A 24,812-nucleotide genomic window follows, 5' to 3' on the forward strand; every position below is an offset into this window, starting at 1 on the left:
TTTTCCCTGAGGTGCTCCCTGGGTGCACTGATTTCTCAACGTGGAGTGAGTGACTGCCTACTGCGGTTCTTCAGAGGCAAATATAAATAAAGCATGGTTCACGAAAGGACGTAAATATGGTAATGGAGGAATGGACAAGGTATGGGGGGAATGGCACTGCGAGCCCAAGGAGAGAGTACACACCAACCTATGGGGAGAATGAGGGGGAGAATAAATAAAGCTTCCGAACTTGGGTCCTTGAAGCATGAATAGGAGTTTAGCAAGCTTACAGTGAGTACAGGGCACTCCATATAAAGGAAAACATATAGAACCGGACCTGGGTGGAAAACATTTAAGCACTAAGAATTCCCACAATGTGCTTCTAAGGATATTGGGAAGTCCAAGACAGAGGTAATTAAACCAAGAGTTTGCATGTCCTATGTACGGACTTGTCTGGAAGGGCACACGTCATGGAAAAGTTTTCAAATCACAGACATCATTAAAAGATCTGTACAGTGACTCAAATTGCTAACACATTTGGCCACTAACTGGAAGGGCCATGGTTCAAGTTCACACCGAGGTACCTAAGATGGAAGGCCTGGGATCCAATGATCAAAATCAGTCTTTGAAACCCCTGCTGCTGCTGTTAGGCGCCATTTGCTTTAAAAATAACTTGCTGCTTAAAAAATAACTTGTTGGTTGTAGCCTCTTTGATAAAATATGTGAATTAAAAAATCCCACCAAGGTATTTGAATTAAATATTTTTCTGAAACAAAGTGATTCACAGAGTGTTAGAACAAGAAGCTATATAGAAAACCTGTAGCAGTTATGGTACCACGGTCACTTCGAAGAAGACATTAAAGTCCTAGAGAAATTCAGTGGCACAATAACGTCAACCAGAACATCAAAGGTTGAGTTAGAACCAATTTCTACTACAAGTTTATTGCCATGCCTTGTTGCCTTACCCTTTCAGAGTCCGAATTCTAGGTATCATATTCAACCGAGAGGAAGATATTTGCTGAGATTTAGAATTATCTCAATAACGCTGATAATGGACACTTTTTCTCACTAGCACATATAACATTCTACTGTTTAAATAGACACTCTTCAAAGATCAACTTGTACCTAGATTGGGCTATATTGCATAATGTGTATTATGTGGCCTGATATAAGAAGTTACAATTAGTTTTAATTTTCCCCAGGAAATAGACAAACACACTTACAATCAGTGGAAATATTATAATAGTGGAAAGGTGACAATAGCTGATTTTGTGGCTGCTACGGGTCTTTTTACAGCTAGTGGTAGACATAATTAAAAAATTTAACCATCCTTCCTAATGAAGCAAAAGCAAAGCTTTTCAGCCTCAATCCACTTCACATCTTTTACTCCCGTCCTACTGGCACCATAATTTCAAAATCACAGCATTATGCAGTGCACTGCTTTCTCATGTCAGGAAAACAAAAGCTTTATTGAATAAATATGTGTGAAAACGCCGCAAACAAAAACATCTCCACAGGCGCCACCTGACTGGCGCACAGCGATGCTCGCCTTTGTCGTCTCAGAGCACAGCTAGTAACTTCCTAGCGTCTCAGGCTAATGTCCTTTCAAAGTTGTTTGTCTGTTAAAGAAGGAATCAAACGAGGAGAATTAAGAAAATCGTTTTCTAGCCCAAACTGGAAGTAAACTGTACTTCTCCATTTCAAGGGGAAAAAACTAGAAAATATATTTACATGAGCCCTTATTTTCTTCTGCACTTTCATTTGAACAAAATGTTTGTGTGACTGCCGCTGTTTGGAAAATATCAGGTGTCAACGCCAGGAGCACGCCCGGCTGCACCTGTTCCCGTGCACATCTCACAAGCATTTGTCGTCTACACGTTAGAGAATTATACACTGCCCCCCCCCCCGCCCCTCTCCCTGTGGCTCAGGTACGACCGCATTATCACAAAACTCAGTGCCACTTTGGTAGCAAAGTCAACGGCAACAAAAATTATGTTCCGGTATCTGTGATTCCCAATTTTCTGTAAGTTGTCCCTCTGCCCCTGGGGCAGCTACTCTCATGGGGGTTTAGGGCACTACTATCTAAAGCCTCCTTAGTTATAATTAAGTTAGCTTTTCTGAACCTTGGTAGTTGTGCAAATAACCAAGCCCTGCGTTCACACGAAGGGCTTTCCAAACTTTTTCTATGAATTTTGACGCCCCCTTGTACATAGATTTAGAGTGGACCCCAACTGCCTGCAGGGTGGTGCCTCTGGCAGAACCTCCCACTGTGTTCACCATACGTCCAGAATGGCTTTCTGTCTTTCAAGGAGGGATTGGTGCCTCGTCACTCTCTATACTAAACAACTCAAGAAATAACTTCAGAAATTATCCAAGAGAGAAAAATATCAAATAAATATGCACACTTTTTTCTCTAGTGAATTATCAAACGAGATTTCTTAACTGCAAAAAAATCTAACTCTGAAAAGACTCATTACAGTGCTTCATGCATGATTATTTTCAACCCCTTAGACACCTTTACAAAAATTTACTAATGTATTCAAAAGAAATACTTACAATCTTCCATCCAAGTTTGGAGGTCAGAGCAGAAGAGTAGTCTAAGTTGGGCAGAAATTTAATACAAGGAACTGTGATCAGGTGCCTCAACTGTAGCAAATAATAACTCGTTTTCAAACATGTAGATTTGTCTGAAAAGATATTCAGTTCATGAAATGTATGCTAGCATGGATCGAATTATCCAGCCAGCAATTTGTGTGTTCAGTAATTCTTTCCACTCAGAAGTTCACTGTCTTCGAGGTGGTGTTGACCCTATAGAACAGGTCTACTAGAACTGCCCCATTGAGTTTCTGAGGCTGTAACTCTTTACAGGAGTAGAAAGCCTGGTCTTTTTCTCACCAAGCCATTGGTGGTTTCAAACTGTCAACCTTGCAGTTAGCTGCCGGACAAGTAACCCAATGCAACCAGAGCTCCTAAACATCTAAAATGTTTCACGGGAAGGAGTTCCTGTGGCATGGTGGGAGAAGTGTTGTGCGGATCAAAGCTCAGCTGGTCTGCGGGACAGGTGAGACTGCCTGCTTCTATGAGGGCTTTACCATCTCAGAAACTCCAATGGGTAGTTTTACTCTGTTCCGTAAGGTTGCTATGAGTCAGAATGGACATGATGGCAGTGAGTTATAATGTTACAGAGTCTGAGCACAGAGCTGGGAGCATAACAAGAAAAGCCTGGTCTCTGAACTTCTCATACTTCTGGGAGATGCAAACACTAAGCCTCTTCTAGATATATTAAAGGAAATATAGCATTAAGAACCACGAAGAAAAACTAAGTAGGCTAGAAGGGGACCGGAGATACTATTTTAATAGATGACCAGGGAAAGCTTCCTAAAAGAAGTGCTCCTCGAATAGAAACTTGGAAAATGAGCAGCCTGCGCGGTTCAGCTACCATAGTGGAGGAACAGGAGAACGCACGCCGCACAAGCGAAATGAGATCAGAACGTTTGTGGAACACGGAAGACAGGAGAGTAGAGACATGTGAGAAGAGATTACCTATGTTTGAAACAAAGAACCTGGTAGGCCATAGGAAGGAATTTAGATTTGAAAGATAGTGGGTCAAAAAGCCCCTGGAGGATTTTGAGCAAGTGCAAGGCAAGCTCTATTAGCAAATACACGTGCACACATATGTCCACACATAGAGACCCACACAACGAGCTGTCAGACCATCCTCGTTTCCAACACAAGAAGATTTGTTGGCAACTCCACTCTTCATGGACTGCCCCTGTAAGCACCGGCTGTTTCGAATTCCCGCCTTCCAATCCATCAAGTATCTGTCTCCTACAGCAGGGAGAGGACAGAAACGTGCAGGCGTAAGAGAAAAACTATCGAAACCATTTCACTTGTACACGTTTCTCACACACGCTGCCACTCGGATCCTTTCAAAGCCCTGTGAGGTCGCGAGGCAAACTGGTTATCTTCGTTTTACACTGGTTCTTGGCTAGAAGGCCAATCATTGATTGGTGATCCTCATTTTAAATCTGAAGACATAGAGAGTTGACTTTCCTCAAATAAGGTCACAGGAGTGGGCAATGTAAAAACCAAAGCTGCAAAGTCCAAGGCTTGTTCCCATACACAAGATTCTATTATTAATGAGCAAGATCTAATCAAATTATGTCATTTTTCCTTTCATAGCTTTGATGCAAAAAGCAAAAATAAAATTTAGTAAGAAGTTGAAGAGTGTAGAAAATTAGAGAAGGAAGAAGTAAGTTATACATAAGAGTATCCAAGTAGAGTGGAAAAGAGAAGCAATTTCATTAGCTCCTTGTTCTTCAGCCTTACTATATATGATGATGCTTTGCCAAATCCTGGGCCACAAAAGCAAAGAAGCAAAAATACCCACAGGACTAAAAGATAGAGGAAAGGAAAATGAATGAGAAAATGCTATATCAAGTGAGCAAAAAACATCCATCATCTTCCAAATCTCCTTTGTGTGTTCACATAGCTCGGAGTTTCACATACTTAAAAATATGTCTCCATATATACTTCAACCTTACGTGGTTGTCACATTGGTTTGGGACAGGCTCACAAAACTCTATTTCAATACAACTTTCTCATATGAAACGTCTACAGTAAAGTCTACAGTGAAAAAGTCTAGTCAGAGTAGCTAGCCAGCTCTCATTTGAGTTCTCCATCTGTTAAGTACTGGTCGGAGAAGCCGTAGATCCTATTAGCTATTACAAGTAAAATACATCGGTCAAATACCCTCTACAGGTTGCAACACAAATGTTTAGTACTTTTGGTAGACAGAGCTCTGTTTTAAAATTAAATTTATCAGGAGAGAAATAACATGATTTTGGACCCATGTCAGTAACTTTATTGACCGTTCCTTCCCCATTCCCCACTCAACTCATTTCCAAAATCTTCTAGCTCATTTTGCTCCTCTGCACCTGCCACTATCCCACTCCTACCTTCCCATCTTCCATTTACACTCCCCCTGAAACTTCCCCCTCTCCCCCCTCCCCCCAGCCCCACCCAAAAAAAAAAGGCAGACTGGGAAAAGAAATCCTGTGAAGCAAATAGATGTCACTGCCTGGGCAGGTCCATCACACACCAACTGACGAAAACATCAAAGGCAAAAACACAAAGCCACAACTCAGCCTCTCCTGAGCGCTCCATCGGAGGAGGCAAACCTATCAAAGAAAGGCCGCCAGGATCCGCTACATCAGAGGCCACAGGACAGTGTCCCGCGTGGAAGAGGACACGGTGGTTCAAAGGAGCGCTGCACTAGAAGCCAGAAGACGCGGACCAGCAGCTCCTCCAAAGGACTCGCTATTCTGATAGTTTAACAATTCTGAAATCAGAATACGGGATCATTGGAAATGACTGTCTTAATATTTCAATTTGTGGGGAAATAACTGACTTGGTGAACATCATTTGGACCAGAGAGTTACAAGTACCCTCACTTTGAAAGTCTTCTCTCACTCCCACACACGGCGGAGGAAGCGGAGAGCGCGGAGTGCCAACGTTAACCTGTCGGTGCAGGGATAAGTATGGTCCTAGAGCACAAAGAATATCTGAACAAATGAAACTTGAACAGGCCGACATTGATATTGATGGAAGTCGCTCTATATTGAAATCCCACTTCTGCGTGATGAAACTGAAGAAAATAAAGATGAAATAGAAATGCTTTCTTGAGACGAAGAGGCATACTGCTATTGGTAAAAAGGGTTCATAATTATCTCTTAAATTTAGCACACAGGGAAAAAAATTGGATTATTTGAAGGCAAAATAATCAGAAGAAAGTGTTTGGTTTTAATTTATCTCCACCGTCTGGGCATCTCACAGATGAATTTCTCAGTGGCTGAAAAAAATTTCCAAAAAAATTCATTTGCCAACCAAGGATTGAAACACCTGGTCCGTCAAAACTGAATATTTTTAAAAGACCAAATTATTTTCTATAATTTAATCAATTTTGTTAACCTTTATTATATTTGTTATTTTTAATAATATATTACTGAATCAATTTAATATGCTATGTTAGAGTCAGAAGGTGCATTTAACATTTAGGGTTTTGTAGCTTTAACTATTATTTAATACTTTGTCACATATTTATAAATGTTTATATTTGAAATGCATTTAATATTTACTTACACTGGTTTTTATTTTAGAATGTTGGTTGCTGAACCCTTTATTTTATAAAATTCTATTGAGTAAAGTAAAATTTTGTACAGTTCTTTTGTTCCCCAAATTACAATTTTCATGAAAGTGAAAGAAATAGATGAAGTGATGATTTCAGTATAAAAAGAGGTCTCCTTAGAGCAGCAATTCTCAACCTGGGGATTGCGATCCCTTTGGGGGTTGAACAACCCCTTTACAGGGGTCCCCCAATTCATAACAGTAGCAAAATGACAGTGATGAAGTAGCAACAAAAATAATTTTATGGCTTGGGGAGAGGGGGTCACCACAACATGAGGAACTGTATTAAGGGGTCGTGGCACTAGGAAGGGTGAGAACCACTGGCTTAGAGGCTAGTGGTAGTGCCGAAAAGGCAAGGGCATTCTAGTATATTAATAGGTTCAATACACTCTTACTGCTGAAGGCCAGTGCCAATGTCATGGAGGTCTGGTGGCCTCCTGGGTTATGCCGGGGGCTGCTAACTTCACGGGCAGCCCTTTGAAGCCACCAGTCCAAGCTCCCAAGAGAACCTTGAGACTGTCTCCTTCTGTTGAGATTTACAGTCTCAGAAACACAAAAGGACAGTTCTGCTAGGTCTTAAGGAGTGGCTATGAGTTGTAATCCACTTGATAGTGGGCTATTTTATTACCCATGTCATAGCAAACATATTTACATACTGCTACATTTCACAACTCAGGGTAACTTATATATAACCATGTAATATTTGAGCCGTGCTGCAGTTGTAATAGGTTGACTAGTAAATAAAATTTCGGTTCTGTATATATTTAATTTAAACATCTATTCTTTTCCGTTTCACAACTTTTTTGTTTCCTCCTGCTGGTTGCTGGTCTTTCTGTTAGGCCCTGGTGAATCCCATCTGCGCTTTGCCTCCTTGTGCCCTTCACCTGAACTCTTATTTCTCTCGAGTGTTTGAATCACACTGGGAAAGGTCCTTAGGAGATGACAAAGATGACTCTTCAGGGATGACTCACTGAACAGTGAGCCAAAATGATCAGCAAGTTCGGTCCAGAGAAAAGGAACAGCACAGGATAACTGAGAAGCAAGATGTGCACAGATCACTGTAAGCCACTCTGTGCTGTGAAGTGAGGTCGTCTCCAGAGTTTAAGAGGGGAAGACAGCTAGGGAAGGCTTCGTATGGGAAGTTTTGGACTGCCTCCTGGGAGCGCAGCTCTTGAACCATTTAGTGCAGTGAAGTGGTAAGGCTAAGTGCACATTGCATGTGGGTTGGCTTGGCAACTAAATGAAGATACATTTTAAAAGATCAGAAGGCAAGGACATGAGTTAAAGAGCTATCAAGAAAAAAAAAGAGTTATCAAGATATTTTAGAACAATGGTCTCCAAAGAGAGGCACATAGAACACAAGGCATTTTTTCAGAAAAGTCCAGGAAATTATATGCTAGTTCTAATGATTTGTATGTCATCCTTCACCAATTCTCTACTTTTAGCATTTATATTATACTGTACTCAATAAAGTAATCTAGTAGTTCATTTATAAATGATGTTAACTGGAGTTCAATGCTCAATTACTGATTTTTTAATATATTTTTTAATACTGGAAAACAGAAGTTCAGAGTCCCTATTGTTCTGCTAAAAGTTGTAGAGGTATGCTGCAAAGATGTTGCTTTTTTATGAGAAATTGAATGTTTAGGAGCTAACATCATCAGAGTTGGCTAGTTACATGGATCTCCAAGAGATATCAAATGTATGCATATGAGCAATCCTGTTTGCTAGTCAGAAAACAAAAGTTTGAGCTCAGTCAAAGGTTAGCAAGTGGAGCCTGTAAAGCAACGTTGCAAAGGAGCCATTCGATTAGTGGAAGTTGGATATTTTAGTAGCCAATTAAAAGCAGATGGGGAAAGACATGTGAAAATACTTTCCGTTGTAAATCAAAAGTACTTTAAAAATATTGAAACAAGAAAAAAATGCTCTTGAAGAACAGCATAAAGAATTTGGGTTAGCTAACAGAATGAACTTTGTTAATGGTCTGTGTTGAAAGCTGTGTTCACGGAGGTCCTCGTTCCTGTTTGCGATGGTTCCAAGTTTGATCTTCGATCTGGGCAGGAAACACACTAAAACCTCTACTCTTGGTAAACTGTTATCTCAGCTATCAGAAAGTTTATATAGTAGGTTTAATACTTCCTCAATCACAATCTTTCTACCACAATTTATTGCTCATAGTATCTTAATTAATTCTTGAATAAGTCACCCTCACATGGATACTTAAAAACTAAGGAAGAAGACAAATCAACTTGAGGGCATTGAGTTATGGTTGGGTTAAATAAAAACAAGTTTTCACTATTACAGTATGGAAGATTGGATATTTTGAAGAAATCACACATGTATTTTGATTCAGTTATCAAAAAAGCCAGTTTCAGTAGGAATTAGGCTAGGTTTCCAAGCAATAATAAACACTCTGATATCATCAGAGTGAAAAATACAGGCTGATACTGATGTGATTAGTAGAGTTAGATGCTTCCCCTCTGATTCTGTTAGAAAAATTAATCACACGCCCCAAATGCATTCCCCAGTGATTTGTTCTAATATAGCAGACCATTCACATTACCTAGGATTCTTTAGGTAGAAAATAAAAGAGCAAGGCCCTGCTATGCTTGAGGTTAAAATATATGTTACTGTGAAAGAGAAAAAAAGGCCTTGGAAACTACTTTCAATCTTAGTCTTTGTCCTAGCATTCAGGTCAACCTGTTACAACCTTGAAAGGCTTACAAGCCCAGCCTTAGACAGATAAATATGGGGCATTAACTCAGTCAAGCACCATAGAGTTGATCCTGACTTTTAACAACTCCATCAGATAGAATACACTTGCCCCTGTGGGTTTCCGGGAATGTAAATCTTAAAGAGAGTAGAAAGCCTCACCTTTCTCCTACAGTGCTGCCAGGGGTTTCAAACTGCTAACCTTTCTGTGAAAAGCCCTATGAGTAACCCAGCATAAGGAGCTAGGGTAAGCTAAAGAAAAGTATTTCCTCTTTCTAGACAACAGCAACCAGAACAAACCTTGGGCCCATTGTAACTTCCTCACTCAGGAAACCCCAAGCCTGTAAAGACTGGAAAATTAGCAAGACTACACAAAGATGTATGTTTACGTCGTAGAAATTAAATGGAGAACACGGTGTTCTTACATCCTTCTTGTGACTTTGTACTACTTCAAAATCACTCTAATTTCCTTTAATATCATTTTAGTACAAGTATTAATTAAGCACCTAGAGACCAGAGTCTAGGATGAAAGTTAATTTCATTTCCCTCAAAGTTATAATCCCAAAAAGTTGTTTGTAAATAAACTTTAATATGGTAAAGTGCATGCTTATTAAATATACTTATGGGGAAACTTACAACTCAGAAATAGTTAGCATGGATTTAATATGACATTTACCAACTCTTGGAAACATAGAGATGACTAACCACTTGCCAGGGATCTATATTCACTCCACTTTCTCCTCTTATTCTCAAAAACAACAACTACAAAACATCATGCAGGAAAGAAAATCGAGGTTCAAAGAAACAGGTACTCTACAGATAGAAAGCAGCACAACTGGAGTTTGAACCCAGGTCTGAATGGTCAAAGATCATTCTGAGATCCACCATAGAACAGTTAACTTTGTAGCTATTGTCCATATCAAATATATTTACGTCAGACAACTACAACATTGACATAGAATGAGCTACAATCTTCAAGGAAATTTAAGCCTGATTGAAGAATACAAATGTATTATATTAAATAAACATGCCCATACAAATTATAAGTTTGAGTTGAGAGGACAAAGGGGCCCATGATAAAGGGCTAAAGAATTTGAGAAGTTGATCTTTTCCATAGCAGACTGTGGGTATATTTGGTTAAGTGCATAAGCACAGATTCCTAGACGTGGAGGCATGGTAGAAATTAGCTCCATTCGGGCCAATCTAACAGATATGTCTATTAGTGGGTCAGTTCTCCAATATAGTAACATATTCCCAATTGTGTCAATGTAATCTTTCAGAAAAACATATTCCAAGCCAGGATTTGTCATGTCAGAGTGATGATGGGTAAAATGAGAGGATATAGAAATAGGCATAGGTGATTATAGGCCAAGAGGCTGACCTGATAACTGTCAGGGGGAAATAGAAGAAAGGAAGGTTGGTTTAGTAAGAAGCACTTCAGACAGGAGTGAAATTCCCAGAATGGGAGAAGTCCCGAGTCGTATAGAAAACAATCAGAGCTGTCCAGGCCTATCGTTCTCACTTACAAGTGGGATCGGCACTGAGAGTGATCCAAGCAAAATGAAATCCTCTTGAAACGACCATGAACTGCCCAAAGAACCAACAAATCTAGCTTCGAAGAAGTACAGCCAGACTCCTTAAGGTAAGGATGGCAAGACTTTGTGTAATATACTTTGGACATGTGTTTAAGAGGGACCATTTCCTGGAGAAAGACATCTTGCTTCGTAAAATAGTGAGGCAGCAAAATAAAGGAAGACCACCGACAAGATGGATTGAAAGAGGGGCTGTATCCACAATCAACACTCAGGGAAGCAGCAGTCAAGAAATCAAAAGACACGTTGCATTAGGCAAATCTGCTACACAAAGACCTCTTTAGAGCTCTGAAAAGCAAAGATGTTACTTTGAGGACTAAGGTGCTTCTGACCCAAACCATGGCACCTTCCATTGCCTCATTTGCATGTAAAAGTTGGATATTGAATAAGAAATACCAAAGAAGAATTGATACACTCAAATAATGGTGCTGGAGAAAAATATTGCAAATACCATGGACCACTAAAAGGACAAACTGATCTATCTTGGAAGAAGTGCAGCCAGAGTGCTCCTTAGAGGCAAGAATGCCAATACTTCAACTTACATACTTTGTATGTATTGTCAAGAAAGACTAGTTCTTTGGGAAACTAGGACAAGGACAAAGAGGAAGGCCTTCAAGGAGACAGAGAGACACTCTGGCTGCAACCACGGGCTCAGCCAGGGATAACTGTGAGGATGCCTCCGGACCAGGCAGTGTTTACTTCTCTCATTCACAGGGTCACCGTTGTTTGGTGCCCACTCAATGGCACCTAACAACAGTGAGGAGAGCACGGAGTACATGGACTCCAAGGCCCCGGTTTCTCTTGAAGGAAATCTGAATTATGCATCTCCATGATGCAACACCTAACATCAGCATACAATGAAAGTCTATTCCAAAATGTCTTTATTGTCTCAGTGTACTCAATGGTTTCTCTAGTTGAAAAAGTAGGCCTACAGTAAGATCGTCTCATCCATTTGAAGCTAGTTACCTTTACTTGTTATAATATCTAGTGTACATTTTAACCATGAAAATATTCTTGTTTGTCCCTTGGAATCAAAAGATCTTCAGAAACAAAATAGATGCTAATGGCAGAAGAGAGCACATATAGGAATAAACAAAGCAATGCAAACACGATGGGATGTAAGTGCTTGCTGGCCAGGCAGGTAATTGAGCTGTATATTGGCTGACCCATACCTTGGGGAATCTGCTTGTTCAGTGCTAAATGAGGTCTGCCTGGTGTCTTATCAACACATTATCATATGCAACAGCAAACCTACATTGATTGGCTATTGATTACCCAGTTTCTGCTCTAGACCTGTGAATTCAATGAGGTTACAGTACCCATCCTTAATACTATTAATCGTAACAACCCACATTTGTAAGCTTTGCAGTTAACAGGGCCTTTTCAAATACTTTACAAAGGCTGAAAATTTTAAAAGAGGATATATAGCTATCGATGCTTATATGATCGATAAAATTTGATGGACACCCTATACCAGACAATGGCCCAAATATGCTATAATAATTGCAACATATAATCAGCATAACAGTACTACTGTGGTGGTGGTGGTGGTGGTGCCATTGAGTCTGGCTCAAATCATAGCAATTCTGCTCAAAAGAATGAAACACTGTCTGGTTCTACCCCGTGTTCAAATTCATAGTTCCCTGTCAATGTATTGCTGTAACCATTTTTGGACGATCTTCAGCAAAATGTTACTTGAAAGTGATACCAATGATATATTTCTATAATTTAAGCATTTGGCTGAGGCACTTTTCTTTGGAATGGGTTCATATATCTCTTCCAGTCAGTGGGCCAAGTAGATGACTTCCTAATATCAGGATATCAATGAGTGAGTGGCTCCAGTGCTTCATCAGCTTGTTGAAACATTCCAATTTGTATTCCATCAATTCCTGGAACCTTGTTTTTGGCAAATGTTATCAGTGTAACTTGTCATCTCATCTCTTCGTTCAGTACCAATGGTTCTTACTCATATGCTACCTCTTGAAATGGTTGAATATCAACTAGTTATTTTTGGTACAGTGACTCTGTATTCTTTCCATTTTTAAATGTTTCCTGCATCATTCAATTTTTTTCCCATATAATCCTTTGATATTTCAAATTGAGACTTGAATTGTTTCTTGAGTTCTCTCAGTTTAAGGAGCTCTGGTGGTGTTGTGGTTATGCATTGGGCTGCTAACTATAACATCAGCAGTTTGAAACCACCAGCCACCCTGAGTAAGAAAGAAAGGGCTTTCTATTCCCTTAAAGAGTTACTGTCTTGGAAACTAGCAGAGGCTGCTATACCCTATCCTAAAGGGTCACTATGAGCTGGCATCAACTAGGTGGCAGTGAATTGAGTTTTCAGCTCCACATGCGTTAAGTGTGTCGTTCCATTTTGGCTTTGTACCTATGGGCCTTTGCACACTTAATTACCATATTTTGCTTTGTCTTCTTGAGCTGCTTTAAAAATTTTTCCGTTTAACTTTTCCAAATCATCATTTCTTCGACGTACCTCACCTGTTCTATGATTAGCAGCAAGCTTCAGAGACTCTTCTGACACTCACTTTGATATTTCCTTTCTTTTCTGTCTTTTATAAAAAACATTTTATTAGGGGCTCATACAACTCTTATCACAATCCATACATATACATACATCAATTGTATAAAGCACATCTGTACATTCTTTGCCCGTTTGTCCTTTAGCTTTCTTCATGAATGATCGTCATATGTCATCTCATCTCTCATCAGGTTTTCGGTCACTAGTATTCAATAAGTCAAAGCTTTTCATGTGGGATAAGAAAAGTTCAGGTGGCATAGACTGAAGGTCATGTCTGGGATCTCATGTTTTTAATTTTCTTCAGCTTTAACCTGAATTTATATATGATAAATTGATGGTCTGTTCTACAGTCAGCCCCTGACTAGCTTGAGCTACTAATCTGACTTTCTTCTTGTGTCTTACCACGTTTTGTTTTGTTTGGTGGGGGTTCCCCCTCATAGATCAACAGCTTGTCATTGAGCATGAGATTTATTGGTTGGGAGTTGAACCAACTCTCCTAAATGGAAAGTGAAAATTCTACTAATGTGTCAACAATGCTCTTGGTATTCTGGCATTAGTGACTTAGCAATTTCTAATTATTATACATTTTAATGTTTTTGTATAAATGCACACACAGGGATTTCAAAAAGTTCATGGAAAATAGAAATGAAACCTAATGGAATTTTTACATGAACTTTTTGAAGTGTGTATATATGTTATGATGAGGTGCCATTGAGTTGATTCTGACTCATTACAACGGTCTGTACAATAGACTAAAACACTGCCCAGTGCTGTGCCATTTTCACATCTGCTGTCATGTCCAAACTCAGCCGGGCAGTCACTCTGTCTTGTCAAGGGTCTTCTTCCTTTAGGTTGCCCATCTCTTTGACTAAGCATGCTTTCCTTTTTCAGGGATTTTGTCTCCCTTGATACCATGTCCAAAGTACATGAGAAGTGTCACTATCCTAGCTTCTTATGAGCATTTTGGCCAGGCATTTTGCAAGACGGATTTGTTGGTTATTTTAGCAGTTCCTGGCAATTTCCATATTCTTCACCAGCACCATAATCCAAATGCATTGCATCTTCTTCAGTCTTGCTTATTCAATGCCCAACTTTCACATGCCTATGAGGTGGTTGAAAATGCCATGGTTTGGGTCACAGACACCCGAATCCTCAAAGTAATCTTGCTTTTCAAGAGTTGGAAGAGGTCTTGTGAAGCAGATTTACCCAATATAATGTCTTTTTATCTTTCGACTGCTGCTTCAATGAGCATTGTTTGTGGATCACAGCCAGATGAAACCCTTGACAACTTCAAACTTTTCTACATTTACCATGATGTTACCCACGTGCCCATTTGTGAATGTATTTGTTTTCTTTACATTGAGTTGTAATCCACATTGAAGGCAGCAGTCCTTGATCTTCATCAGCAAGTATTTCAAGTCCTCTTCACTTTAAGCAAACAATTTGTCATCTGTATATCCCACGTTATTAACAACACTTCCTCCAATCCTGCTGCCATGTTCTTCTTCATATAGGTCAGTCTCTCTGATTATTTTCTCAGTGTATAGATTGACTGTGTTGAGTGAGTACAATGCTAACACACACTTTTTCTGATTCTAAACTATACAGTCTCCCCTTCTTCTGTTTGCATGACTCCCTCTTTATTCATGTACAGGTTCTGGCTGGGCACAATGAAATGTGGAATTCTAATTCTTGTCAATGCTTTCCATAGATTCTTATGGTCTGCAAAATATAATGGCTTCACATACTCAATAAAAATGATTAAGCATATTTCTGGTATTCTCTACTTTGAATCAATGTCCATCTGATAGCAGCAATGATACTCCATGTTCCACATTGTTTTCTTAATCCAATCTGCATTCCTCACAACTCCTATCAATGCATTGATGCAACATTGTTGAATCAGCAGCACCACCATTTGTCTTGCATGTAATATTAATGATATTGCTCTGTGGTTTCGGTATTCTATTGGGTCACCCTTCTTGGGAATGGGTATGAGTGTGGGTCTCTCCAGGTGGGTGGTACAGGTGAGTGGATGCTTCCAATGCCTCTTTATCTTATTGAACCATTTCTATCAGTATTCCATCAATTCCTTGATGCTTGTTTTTGGAAATATCTTTAATAGAGCTTGGAATATTTTGACAATTCCCCACTACTATTCATGAAGTTTTCAGTATCTGCCAAGCTCTGTTGCTATTCATATTTCAGTGGTTAATTCCTCAGAAGTAGATCCTCTATTTCTTCTTATTGTCTGTTCTTAGCCTGCATACTCTGCTGAAACCTGTTCACTTTGGGGGATCCTGCTTATATTTAAAATATTAGTACATTACTTCCACCATTACAGCAACATGCAAGACACTACAATATGAGAAACTGAGAGACAAATGGTGTGTGGGTGTGTGTGTTTTAGTTTCATATATGTTATCTTAATTAGACCTTCAAATTCATGGCCTGAAAACTATTGTGCCAAGTATATGTGTACTATTCAGAGAGATTAAGGAACTTGCTCAAAGCTAAATAGCAAACCAGTGGTTCCGCCAAAATTCAAACCAGATCTTCTGTAAAACCAACACTCTGTCTAATGCAAGGAATGACCAACTCTCAAAGCCATCTGTAAGTCCACAACCAATGCAGCAAAGCAAGCCAAGGACATTGGGCTACTTAGTAACCAACACAGAATCCATAAAGAGAAATTGGAGCTACAGTAGGGGTTACCATTTTGAACTCTGAAATATCCACAAAATCTTGGTATTTCAGTAGATGCTGTCATATAAGAGAACTGGTGAGGAGGGTGTAGGAGGCTGGGTAGGGTGTGACCAAGGGCTGAAAATGATAGTGGTACAAGAGGAAAGTAAACCAGAAATAGAGGGAAAAAAACTAGAAGGCAAAGGGCATTTATAGAGGTCTCAATACAGGCATGTACATATGTACGTATATTTATATATGATGATGGGGAAATAGATCTGTGTGCATGTAATTATAGGTTTAATGCTAAGGTAGCAGAACTACTCAAGTACTCCCTCAACACAAGAACACTTTGTTCTATTAAACTGGCATTCCATGATGTTTACCTTCCTGATGTAATTGCTGAAGACAAAGTGGATGTGTAAGAAAGCTGATGGTGCCTGGCTATCAAAAGATAAAGCATCTGGAGTCTTAAAGGCTTGAAGATAAACAAGCAGCCATCTAGCTGAGAACAACAAAGCCCACACGTTAGAAGCACACCAGCCAGTGTGATCATGAGATGTTGATAGGATCAGGTATCAGGCAAAAAGACCCAGAACAAAAAATCATATCATTGTGAATGAGGGGCAGTGCAGAGTGGAGATCCAAAGCCCTCTGTAGGCAACTGGACATCCCCTTATAGATGTCGTAGGAAGGAGACAAGCCAGTCAGGGTGCAGTAGAGCATCGATGAAACATACAACTTTTCTCTAGTTCTTTAATGTTTCCTCCCCCCACTATCATGACCCCAATTATACCTTACAAATCTGGCTAGATCAGAGCATGTACACAGGTACAAGCAAGAGCCGGAAACACAGGGAACCCATGAAAGATAAACCCCTCAGAACCAAAATTGAGAGTAGGCACACCAGGAAGATAAGGGGAAGTTTCAGGGGAAAGGGGGAGCCAATCACAATGATCTAACTATAACCCTCTCCCAGGGGAATGGACAACAGAAAAGTAGGTGAAGGGAGACATTGGTCAGTGTAAGACATGAAAAAATAATAATTTATAAATTATCAATAGTTCATGAGGGAGGGAGGGAGGGAGGGAGGGAGGGAGGGAGAGGAAAAATGAGAAACTGAAACCAGGGGCTTAAGTAGAAAGAAAATGTTTTTAAACTGATGATGGCAACAAATGTACAGATGTGCTTGATATAATGTATAGATGTATGGATTGTGATAAGAGTTGCATGACTCCCCAATAAAATGATTAATAGAAAACAAATACTTTTTTATGGAGAGAACTTAAACTTCTAATATTTTTATTTGGAGAAATATAACAATTCCTTAAGGAGACAAACAAAATAATATTTTCCCTATAATTCACTTTCCCAATAAGAGATATTACTAAAAATAATGAAATATTTGTGAATATGATCCTCAAGAAATCACTAGATCTCAGTCTCTGCTCTTGACAAAATGCAAGAGCTACATAATTTTTAGACAAAACTTGCTCAATTGTTCTCACCAATCTTATTAACATATGACTAAATTTCTTCAACACTAAGTTCAATCAACAAATAAGTGTTCAGCAACTGCCAGGGAAAAATTATTGCTAAGTGTTCTGGCTGGGGAAGAGGGCTTCAAAGATTAATATGGTATAGCCTCTCACATCTAGGAGTTTTGTAGTTGATGGGAGAGAAACCTCCTTTTTAAATGAGAGAGAGAAAAGGTAAGGAAAAAGGCCAAGTTTAAATGTTCATTTAAATTATTAGGCACATTATGGGTCATGGAAACTGACTTGAGAAAGATACTTATAGGAAGATAATAGGGATGACAGTTTGTGCTAGACCGTATGCTTACAGAGATTTAAACATACTCTTGGTAACAACATCTTCATTAGTTACCTATTGGTGCCATATTGCAGTGTGCAAATATGCTGTTCAAGATCACTTACGCGTGAACATGTCACACTGAGGACTAAGGTGCGCTTGACTCAAGTGATGGCATTTTCCATTGCTTCACAGGCATGTGAATGCTAGACAACAAATGAGGACGACTAGAGAATAATTAAGAGTTTGAGTAATGGTGCTGGAGAAGAACGTTGAAAGTACCTTGAACCGCCCCGAGAACAGACCATTCTATCTCGGAGGAAGTATAGCCTGAAGGAGCCCTAGAAGCACAGATGGCAAGACTTTGTCTCGTGCCTTTTGGACAGGCTAGCAAAAGAGAGCAGCCCGAGGAATGGACAGCATGCGTGGTCAGGTAAGAGTCAGAAATCAAGAAGGAGGCCCTCGCCAAGATGGGCAGACACAGTGGCTACAACAATTATAAGGATGGTACGGACGAGACAGTATTTGAAGCTAATTTATATGAGGTCACTGTGAATAGGAGCAGATTCAACCATGCCCAACAAAGAAGTAATTAATAACTCCAAAAGCATTCTGGCTTTCACAATTTTTATTATCACCGCAGTTTCTGTCACAAATCTAGGTATGGCTCCACTGGTTGCTCCTGCATTCCAACTGATTGAGATGTCTTCTGGAACTGCCGTTTCTTTGGCTGAATTCACTGGGGAAGGATCTGCTTCCACAACACTAGTGTGGACATTAGTGTGCTTTTGTTATTCTTCAGTTCTGGAATTAAGTTCAAGGTCCTCATTGGCCATGGGTTGAATTCTACCCTCATTTATTGCCATGTGGATCTTCCCATTGGATAGATTATGGCACTTGGCTTCTCTTGGAGTAAAAACGCAAGAGAGTAAGAGTAACCAAGATGTAAGTCATAGGCTTAATGATTTTTGTCTATTTTAATAGGATTATTTGTCTTTTTGTTGTCCATGCATTGAAATTTTCGATAAACTGTACAGATTAGTCTCTTGTCAAATATATCAGTGACAATTGTTTCCTTCAATCTGTAGGTTTGGTTTTCTCTCTTTGGGTGAAATATTTTGATACTTAAGCGTTTAACTTTGGGGAGATCCAATTTGTCTGCTTTGTCCTCTCCTGTTTATGTCTTTTAGTTATGTTTGCTAGTGTTTATGTCATGTTTTAGGACCCCTGAATTTGTCCTTTCTTTTTCTTCATTTTTTTGGTATTCTTTATAGTTTTAGGTTTCACATTTAGGTCTTTGGTATATCATATGTTTGTTTTTGTATGATTTGTGTCAAGAATGGCATCACACCTTTTTTTGGTCATATTGTGTTCATTAAAAAATAAAAATCACTAGCTCCAGTTGACACTTGAAGGAGCAGGAATTAAGACATGGCACAAATACCATGAGGCAGGATCACTGAAAGCAACTCAGATGCTACGTACACAGAGGGTTCACGTTTCAGGTGGATATGCACGCATGCTGAGGTGCAGAAGCTTCACTTGTAGAGCAAGTAGTTACTCTAATTTGGTGATAGTTTGAGTACATAATATATATGAGAAAACAAGTGTTTGTTGTTGTTGTAGATGCCATTGAGTCGGTTCCAACCCATAGTCACCCTATGCATAACAGAACAAAAATGTTGCCCAGGCTTTCCCATCCTCTGAATTGTTCTGTTTGAAGCCGCTGTGGCAGCCACCACAGTAGCTCACGGTATCGCAAAGAGACATCTCCTGGAGGACCTCCCTGTCTTCTGCTGCCTCTTTACTTTAGCAGACATGATGTCCTGCTCCAGAGACTGGTCTCTCCTGACAAGTTATCAAAAGAATATGAGATAGAATCTCGCTGCCCATGCCTCTAAGGAGCGCTCTGGCCATACTTCTTCCAGGAAGATGTGTCTGCTCTTTGAGCAGCCCACGGTACTTTCAATATTCTTCAAGATCATCACAGTTCAGACACATCGATTCTCCTTCAGGCTTCCTTATGTCCAATTGTCCCATGCATATACGGCCCTTAAAAATAACATGGCTTGGGGAAGGCCCACCTCAATCCTTGCTTTTTATCAAAAGTAAAAGTAGAAAGTAACATCCTTGTTTTTTAATACAATAATGCCAGGTTAGCAAGTTACAAAAAAAAACAAAACCCTGAAGAGTTGGTTATCATCTAGTGACCTCAGAGTACAGCAACCCTGTGTGTGTCAGCGTGAACCTGCCCTCCCTAGGGATTTGATGGCTGCATTTTGAAAATCAGATCACAAGACATTTCTTCCCAAGGGCCCCAGAAGGTACTCAAATCATCAATCAGGAGATTAGTCACCAAGGACATAACCATGTATACCACCCAGGGACTGTATAGCTTAGACCTTTATTGTTTTATGTAAGGGAATTCTGATTATTTTAACATCCCTGTCGCCCAATTAGAAGTGTTCTTCAGGAGAATGAACCCAGAATTCCTGTAAAGGCTAACATTTAAGTATAAGACAAGCAGGCGAAGGCCATGAGCACATGAGAGGAAACTCTCCCCGTAAACAAAAGCAGGTCCCAAACAAGAGTGGTAGTGGTGGGAGCAGAAGAAGGGATCTTAAAATAGCCAACCTTATGCTTTCTTGCAAATTCTCGTAAATGATTTTTCTTCAACCTCTGATTCTCAAAATACCTAATATTATATGGATTTTCAAAGGTGTTTCATTTTCTATTATTCTTTGCCCTAACGCTTTCATGCCCTGCTTCAGGGCAACTGCTACCTATTGAATGTCATGCTAGCAAAAACATTTGATCTGAACCTGGCCCATTTGCCCCTACTACCTCAAAGACGGAAACATCTGACCTGTCTTTGATCATGGTTTTTCCCTAAAATGAAAACATCCTTCGATATGTGATTCTTATAAAAGGTGAGTGTTAGAATTCTAGTATAAACCACATTTAAGCCCAGGGACTCAGTTAAAAGTTAATGAAAACGCATTTAAATGAAGAAGCGGTTGAAGGTTTGGTAGATATTCAAATCCTTTGCAAACATCAGAAAACCTGTCCAGTCTCATCATAGACAAAAGCTGGAAACAGGACACAATTAGTAGCAGTTTCTCAGCACTTTGTCCAATTATCTAATAAAGAAAACGAGAACCTCCGTACATAAATTTGCCCCATTATGGAAGCAACCTTCGGTGAGTCGGCCAGTCAGCTTTATTATTCAAATCACCAATGTGATGCTTGCAAAATGAAACAAAGGCAGCTCTTTAATGATAAATATGACAATGTAGCTACTCTTCACATATGTTTCCACACACACACATTGCGAACCATTCGCTGAAGTGTAAATAAGAGACAACAAAGTGACAATTCAGACACAAGAAAAATAGACAAAGCCCCAAACAGAACGGATCATCCAGTTACCACTCTGACATTATTGCTGCTTTCAGGGAACAGCTGAGTTTAGTCATCAATTTCTATCATCTGCTCGAGTTTCTTTTGCAGACTTCTGCTACGGGACTTTTCACAAAGGAACCTGGGTGAAAACCAGAAATAGATAAATGTCTGGGACACAATCTTTCAAATTAGCTCCCTCTCCTCTTTAATTTCCAGAAGGGATTCAGTGCTGAGGAAGGTACAAGCGTTGGCAGAGGGCTCCGCAGCAAGGACACGGGTATCTCGGGAATCAGTAAGGTCAGCTCCACGGTCACCCCTTCACAAGTCTCCTGTATTGCTGCAGGCGCCGAGCAAAAGGATGAAGGCCCAGAAACGGCTTAAAAGATAAGCTGTTAGGAATAAAGTCAGGGTCAAGGCTTCTGGAAATGTAAAAACCGACACATATCACCAGAAGTATTACTGTGAGGACTACTCACAAATAGTTTTGTATTGGTCTTGTTACTTTGTGACATGTTTGTTGTTGTTTCCTTTAGAGCACAAAGCACAAGTTGTACACATTCCAGAGCCATGCTGCAGCCTGATTTACCGGATCTAAACAGACACCTTCTGCAGAATTCTAATATGAACACCTCCATGGGAATCTCCAGGATGCACACCCAACTGAAAAAATCGACAAAAAACTCATTGCCATCCAGTCAATGCTGACTCACAGCACCGAGTCTGTAACTGCTTAAGGGAGTAGAAAGCCCCCTCTTTCTCCTAGAGGTGCTGCTGACCTGGGGGATTGCCCCTTAACCCTAAACACTGCACAACCAGGCCTCCTCACAGACACTTTGTGTTCCCCCAAATTTAGACAACTCACTGCCTTGAGTGGATTCTGACTCAGATATTGTCATAACAATAAACATCTAGCATCTCCCTTAAGTAGCCCTCAGGAGTCCTTCTTAGATGCATATAGAATGCTACCTTCCCCAAAAAGGGAGGGGGATTCATTGAGTTGTGCCCTACTCTTTGCATACACTGATGATGTGAGGAAGCTAGTTCACTTTACAGCTGAATTTGGAGCCTGCATCTACATTGTGGACTTCCTGTCATATCAGTGCTAATGCCAAGAGCCATAAGTAGTCTGCCAAACTTGAATTCATTTGGTCTTTTGGATTCATTCAGCATGCATCCACCAGCCTGTGGTCTTCCTGCTTCATCTTCCTACTTCCTATTCATCAATCTCCCCACCCCACCCCCACCTCCAGTTAAAAGAGTCGGGAAAAGCCTTCAGTTTACCCCTGACCTGCAAACTTGAAATGGAATTAGAACTAAGAAATGGACTTACCCATTTTACATTGTGTGTGGCATTTCTTGATATAAATCTCTTCCAATATACATGCATACCTAGGAACCATTGGTTTTGCTTCTATAGGGAGTCCAACCTAAGACATCCTGTATCTTTTTTAATCTAGTCAATACATTTGGCTAACATAAGAGATAAATTAACAGGGACAGGAAACAGACAGGGGTCACAGGAATGGTCATCTGTTTTTTGCTTTTTTTTTTTAATTCCTGGCCCACATTCACATAGACATTTTCATAAGCATGGCACCCTGTTTCTAAGGCACATTTCTTCCTCACAGCTCACATATCATCTTCTTTTGAAATTTCTGGGTAATTCTATTACCTAGCAGACTAGAAGAAATGGTAAGGGTAGTTCCTTGTGGGGGACAAGCCTCCACAATGAAATGGGCTCAAGGGGACAGTTGTGTCATTGAGAGGTGGATTAAAGGAATATCAGACAAGACACACAGTACTGCTTTCCCACAGTGACCAGAACCGAAGTGAGGGAATGATGTATTCTCTAATAAGCTTATATAATCTTGGACATGCAAGCCACGCCATACGCATCCATAAGGCATTATACTAGAAGCATGCAAGTAACAGGAAGGGGACATACTAAGAGCATAAGATAACAGGAAAAGGGCATATTAGGGGCATACCCATGTCAAGAAGGGACATATGTAACAAGATGGGTGAGTTCTAGAGTTAAGATATCGGCTTCACCTTGGCCATCCCTGAGCTGGCATGACGTAGTGTCCCTGACCTCTTCTCCAGGGGAACAACCTATTATCCTTATCAGAAGGGAGTGGGCCATACTAAAGGTGGGACAAGTAGCCTTTAGGCAGTTAACCTTCAGGTGTATATAGTAGCAACCATGTACTTGCAAGCAATACTTTAAAATTGGCATTATTATGCATGACAATGTGGGTAACAACTTTTACTTTGGAAAATATGATTAGGATTCATCTCTACCCCACGAACATGAAGGCTACCCTCCGAGAGAATCCTGACCGCCCAGACTTCTTAAATATGAGCGTAGAGAATTTGTCTACATGCATTCTCCCTCTAGTTCTGTTTTTCAAAATTCATCTACACATGAATTTTTGTTTCTCAAAGGTAATTTAAGAATATTTTTTTCTCAAAGGTAATTTAAGAATTTCTTTCAAAGTCAGCTAAGATGTAGTTTTATTAAAACACTGATTTTTTTTTCTTATTTTCTTTAGATCAGAAAAGAAAGTTACAAACAGGTCTGTATTAGGAAGAAGCTCAAAACAAATATAGACAAAATTTTCACATCTCCTAAAGTATTATAGACGTCTAAACTACACTGAAAGCATTAGCAGAAACAAGGCTCCAGGAATTGATGGAATATCATTTAAGGGTTTCAGCAAGCCAATGAAGTCCTGGAAGCATTTACTCGTCTATGCCAAGAGATTTGAAAGAAAGCTACTTGGCGAACTGACTGGAAGGGATCCATACTTGTACTCATTCCAAAGAAAGGTAACCCAACAGAATGCTCAAATTATAGAACAATATCATTAATATTGCATTCAAGTAAATTTTTTGCTGAAGATCATCCAATAACAACTGCATCGGGGAATTAACAGGGAGCTTCCAGAGGTTCAGGCCAGATTCAGAAGAGGATGTAGAACAAGGGCTATCATTGCTGATATCATGTAGAGCTTGGCTCAAAGTTGAGGAAAACAGAAAAATATTTACTGGCATTTTGTAGACTTCACCAAGGCATTTGAAGGTGTGGATCACAGCAAAGTATAGATAGCTTTGAGAAGAATGGGAATTCCAGAGCAGTGAGTGTGCTCATGTGGCACTTTTGGATGGATCAAGAGGCAGGTGTGCAAATAAGAGAACACTGTATGGTTTAAATTCAGAAAAAGTGTGTGTCGAGGATGCATCCTCTCATCATATTTATTCAATCTCTATGCTGAGCAAATACCAAAGAAGCTGGAGTATATGCGCTAAAGTGTAGCATTGGGATTGGACAAAGGCCTATTAACAACCTGATATATGCAGATGACACAACTTTGCTTGTTGAAAGTGGGCTGTATAGCCTTGTTATCAGACAAAGGTCACTGTAAAGTTGATTATGGCAGATGTAGTAAGGTTAAAATGTAATACTTTATCATTTGATCTGCCTTTTGACTCATTTTAAAGTTGTTTTAGTTTTTAATAATTTCTGCTTTCTTTTTGGATTGAAGTTTTCTCTTGATACTATTTATTTGCTTCCTGTTTGTGTTTTACATGATTTTTTTATATGTGACATCCAGGATAGATGGATTATTAGAGACAACAACTGCATTGAAAATTAAATAGAGGAATGGCAAGAGAGGATGGAGGGAAACGAGTATAAGAAAATGTTCCGAGTTCAATTGTGGTGATGATTGGACACATCTTGATATGATTTTGCAAATAGACTGTATGGCATGTGAAGTATATGTAAAGTGTACAACTCTTTTTTCAAAGAACATGAGGAGGATGTGCAGCAGTTGCCAATCATGATTAAGGATTTCAGTCTGTGGGAGTCACACAATTTCATGTCAATTTGATAAATATGAATAAAG

The sequence above is a fragment of the Tenrec ecaudatus genome, chromosome 13 (genome assembly GCF_050624435.1).
Source record: "Tenrec ecaudatus isolate mTenEca1 chromosome 13, mTenEca1.hap1, whole genome shotgun sequence".
In the NCBI taxonomy this organism is placed as follows: domain Eukaryota; kingdom Metazoa; phylum Chordata; class Mammalia; order Afrosoricida; family Tenrecidae; genus Tenrec; species Tenrec ecaudatus.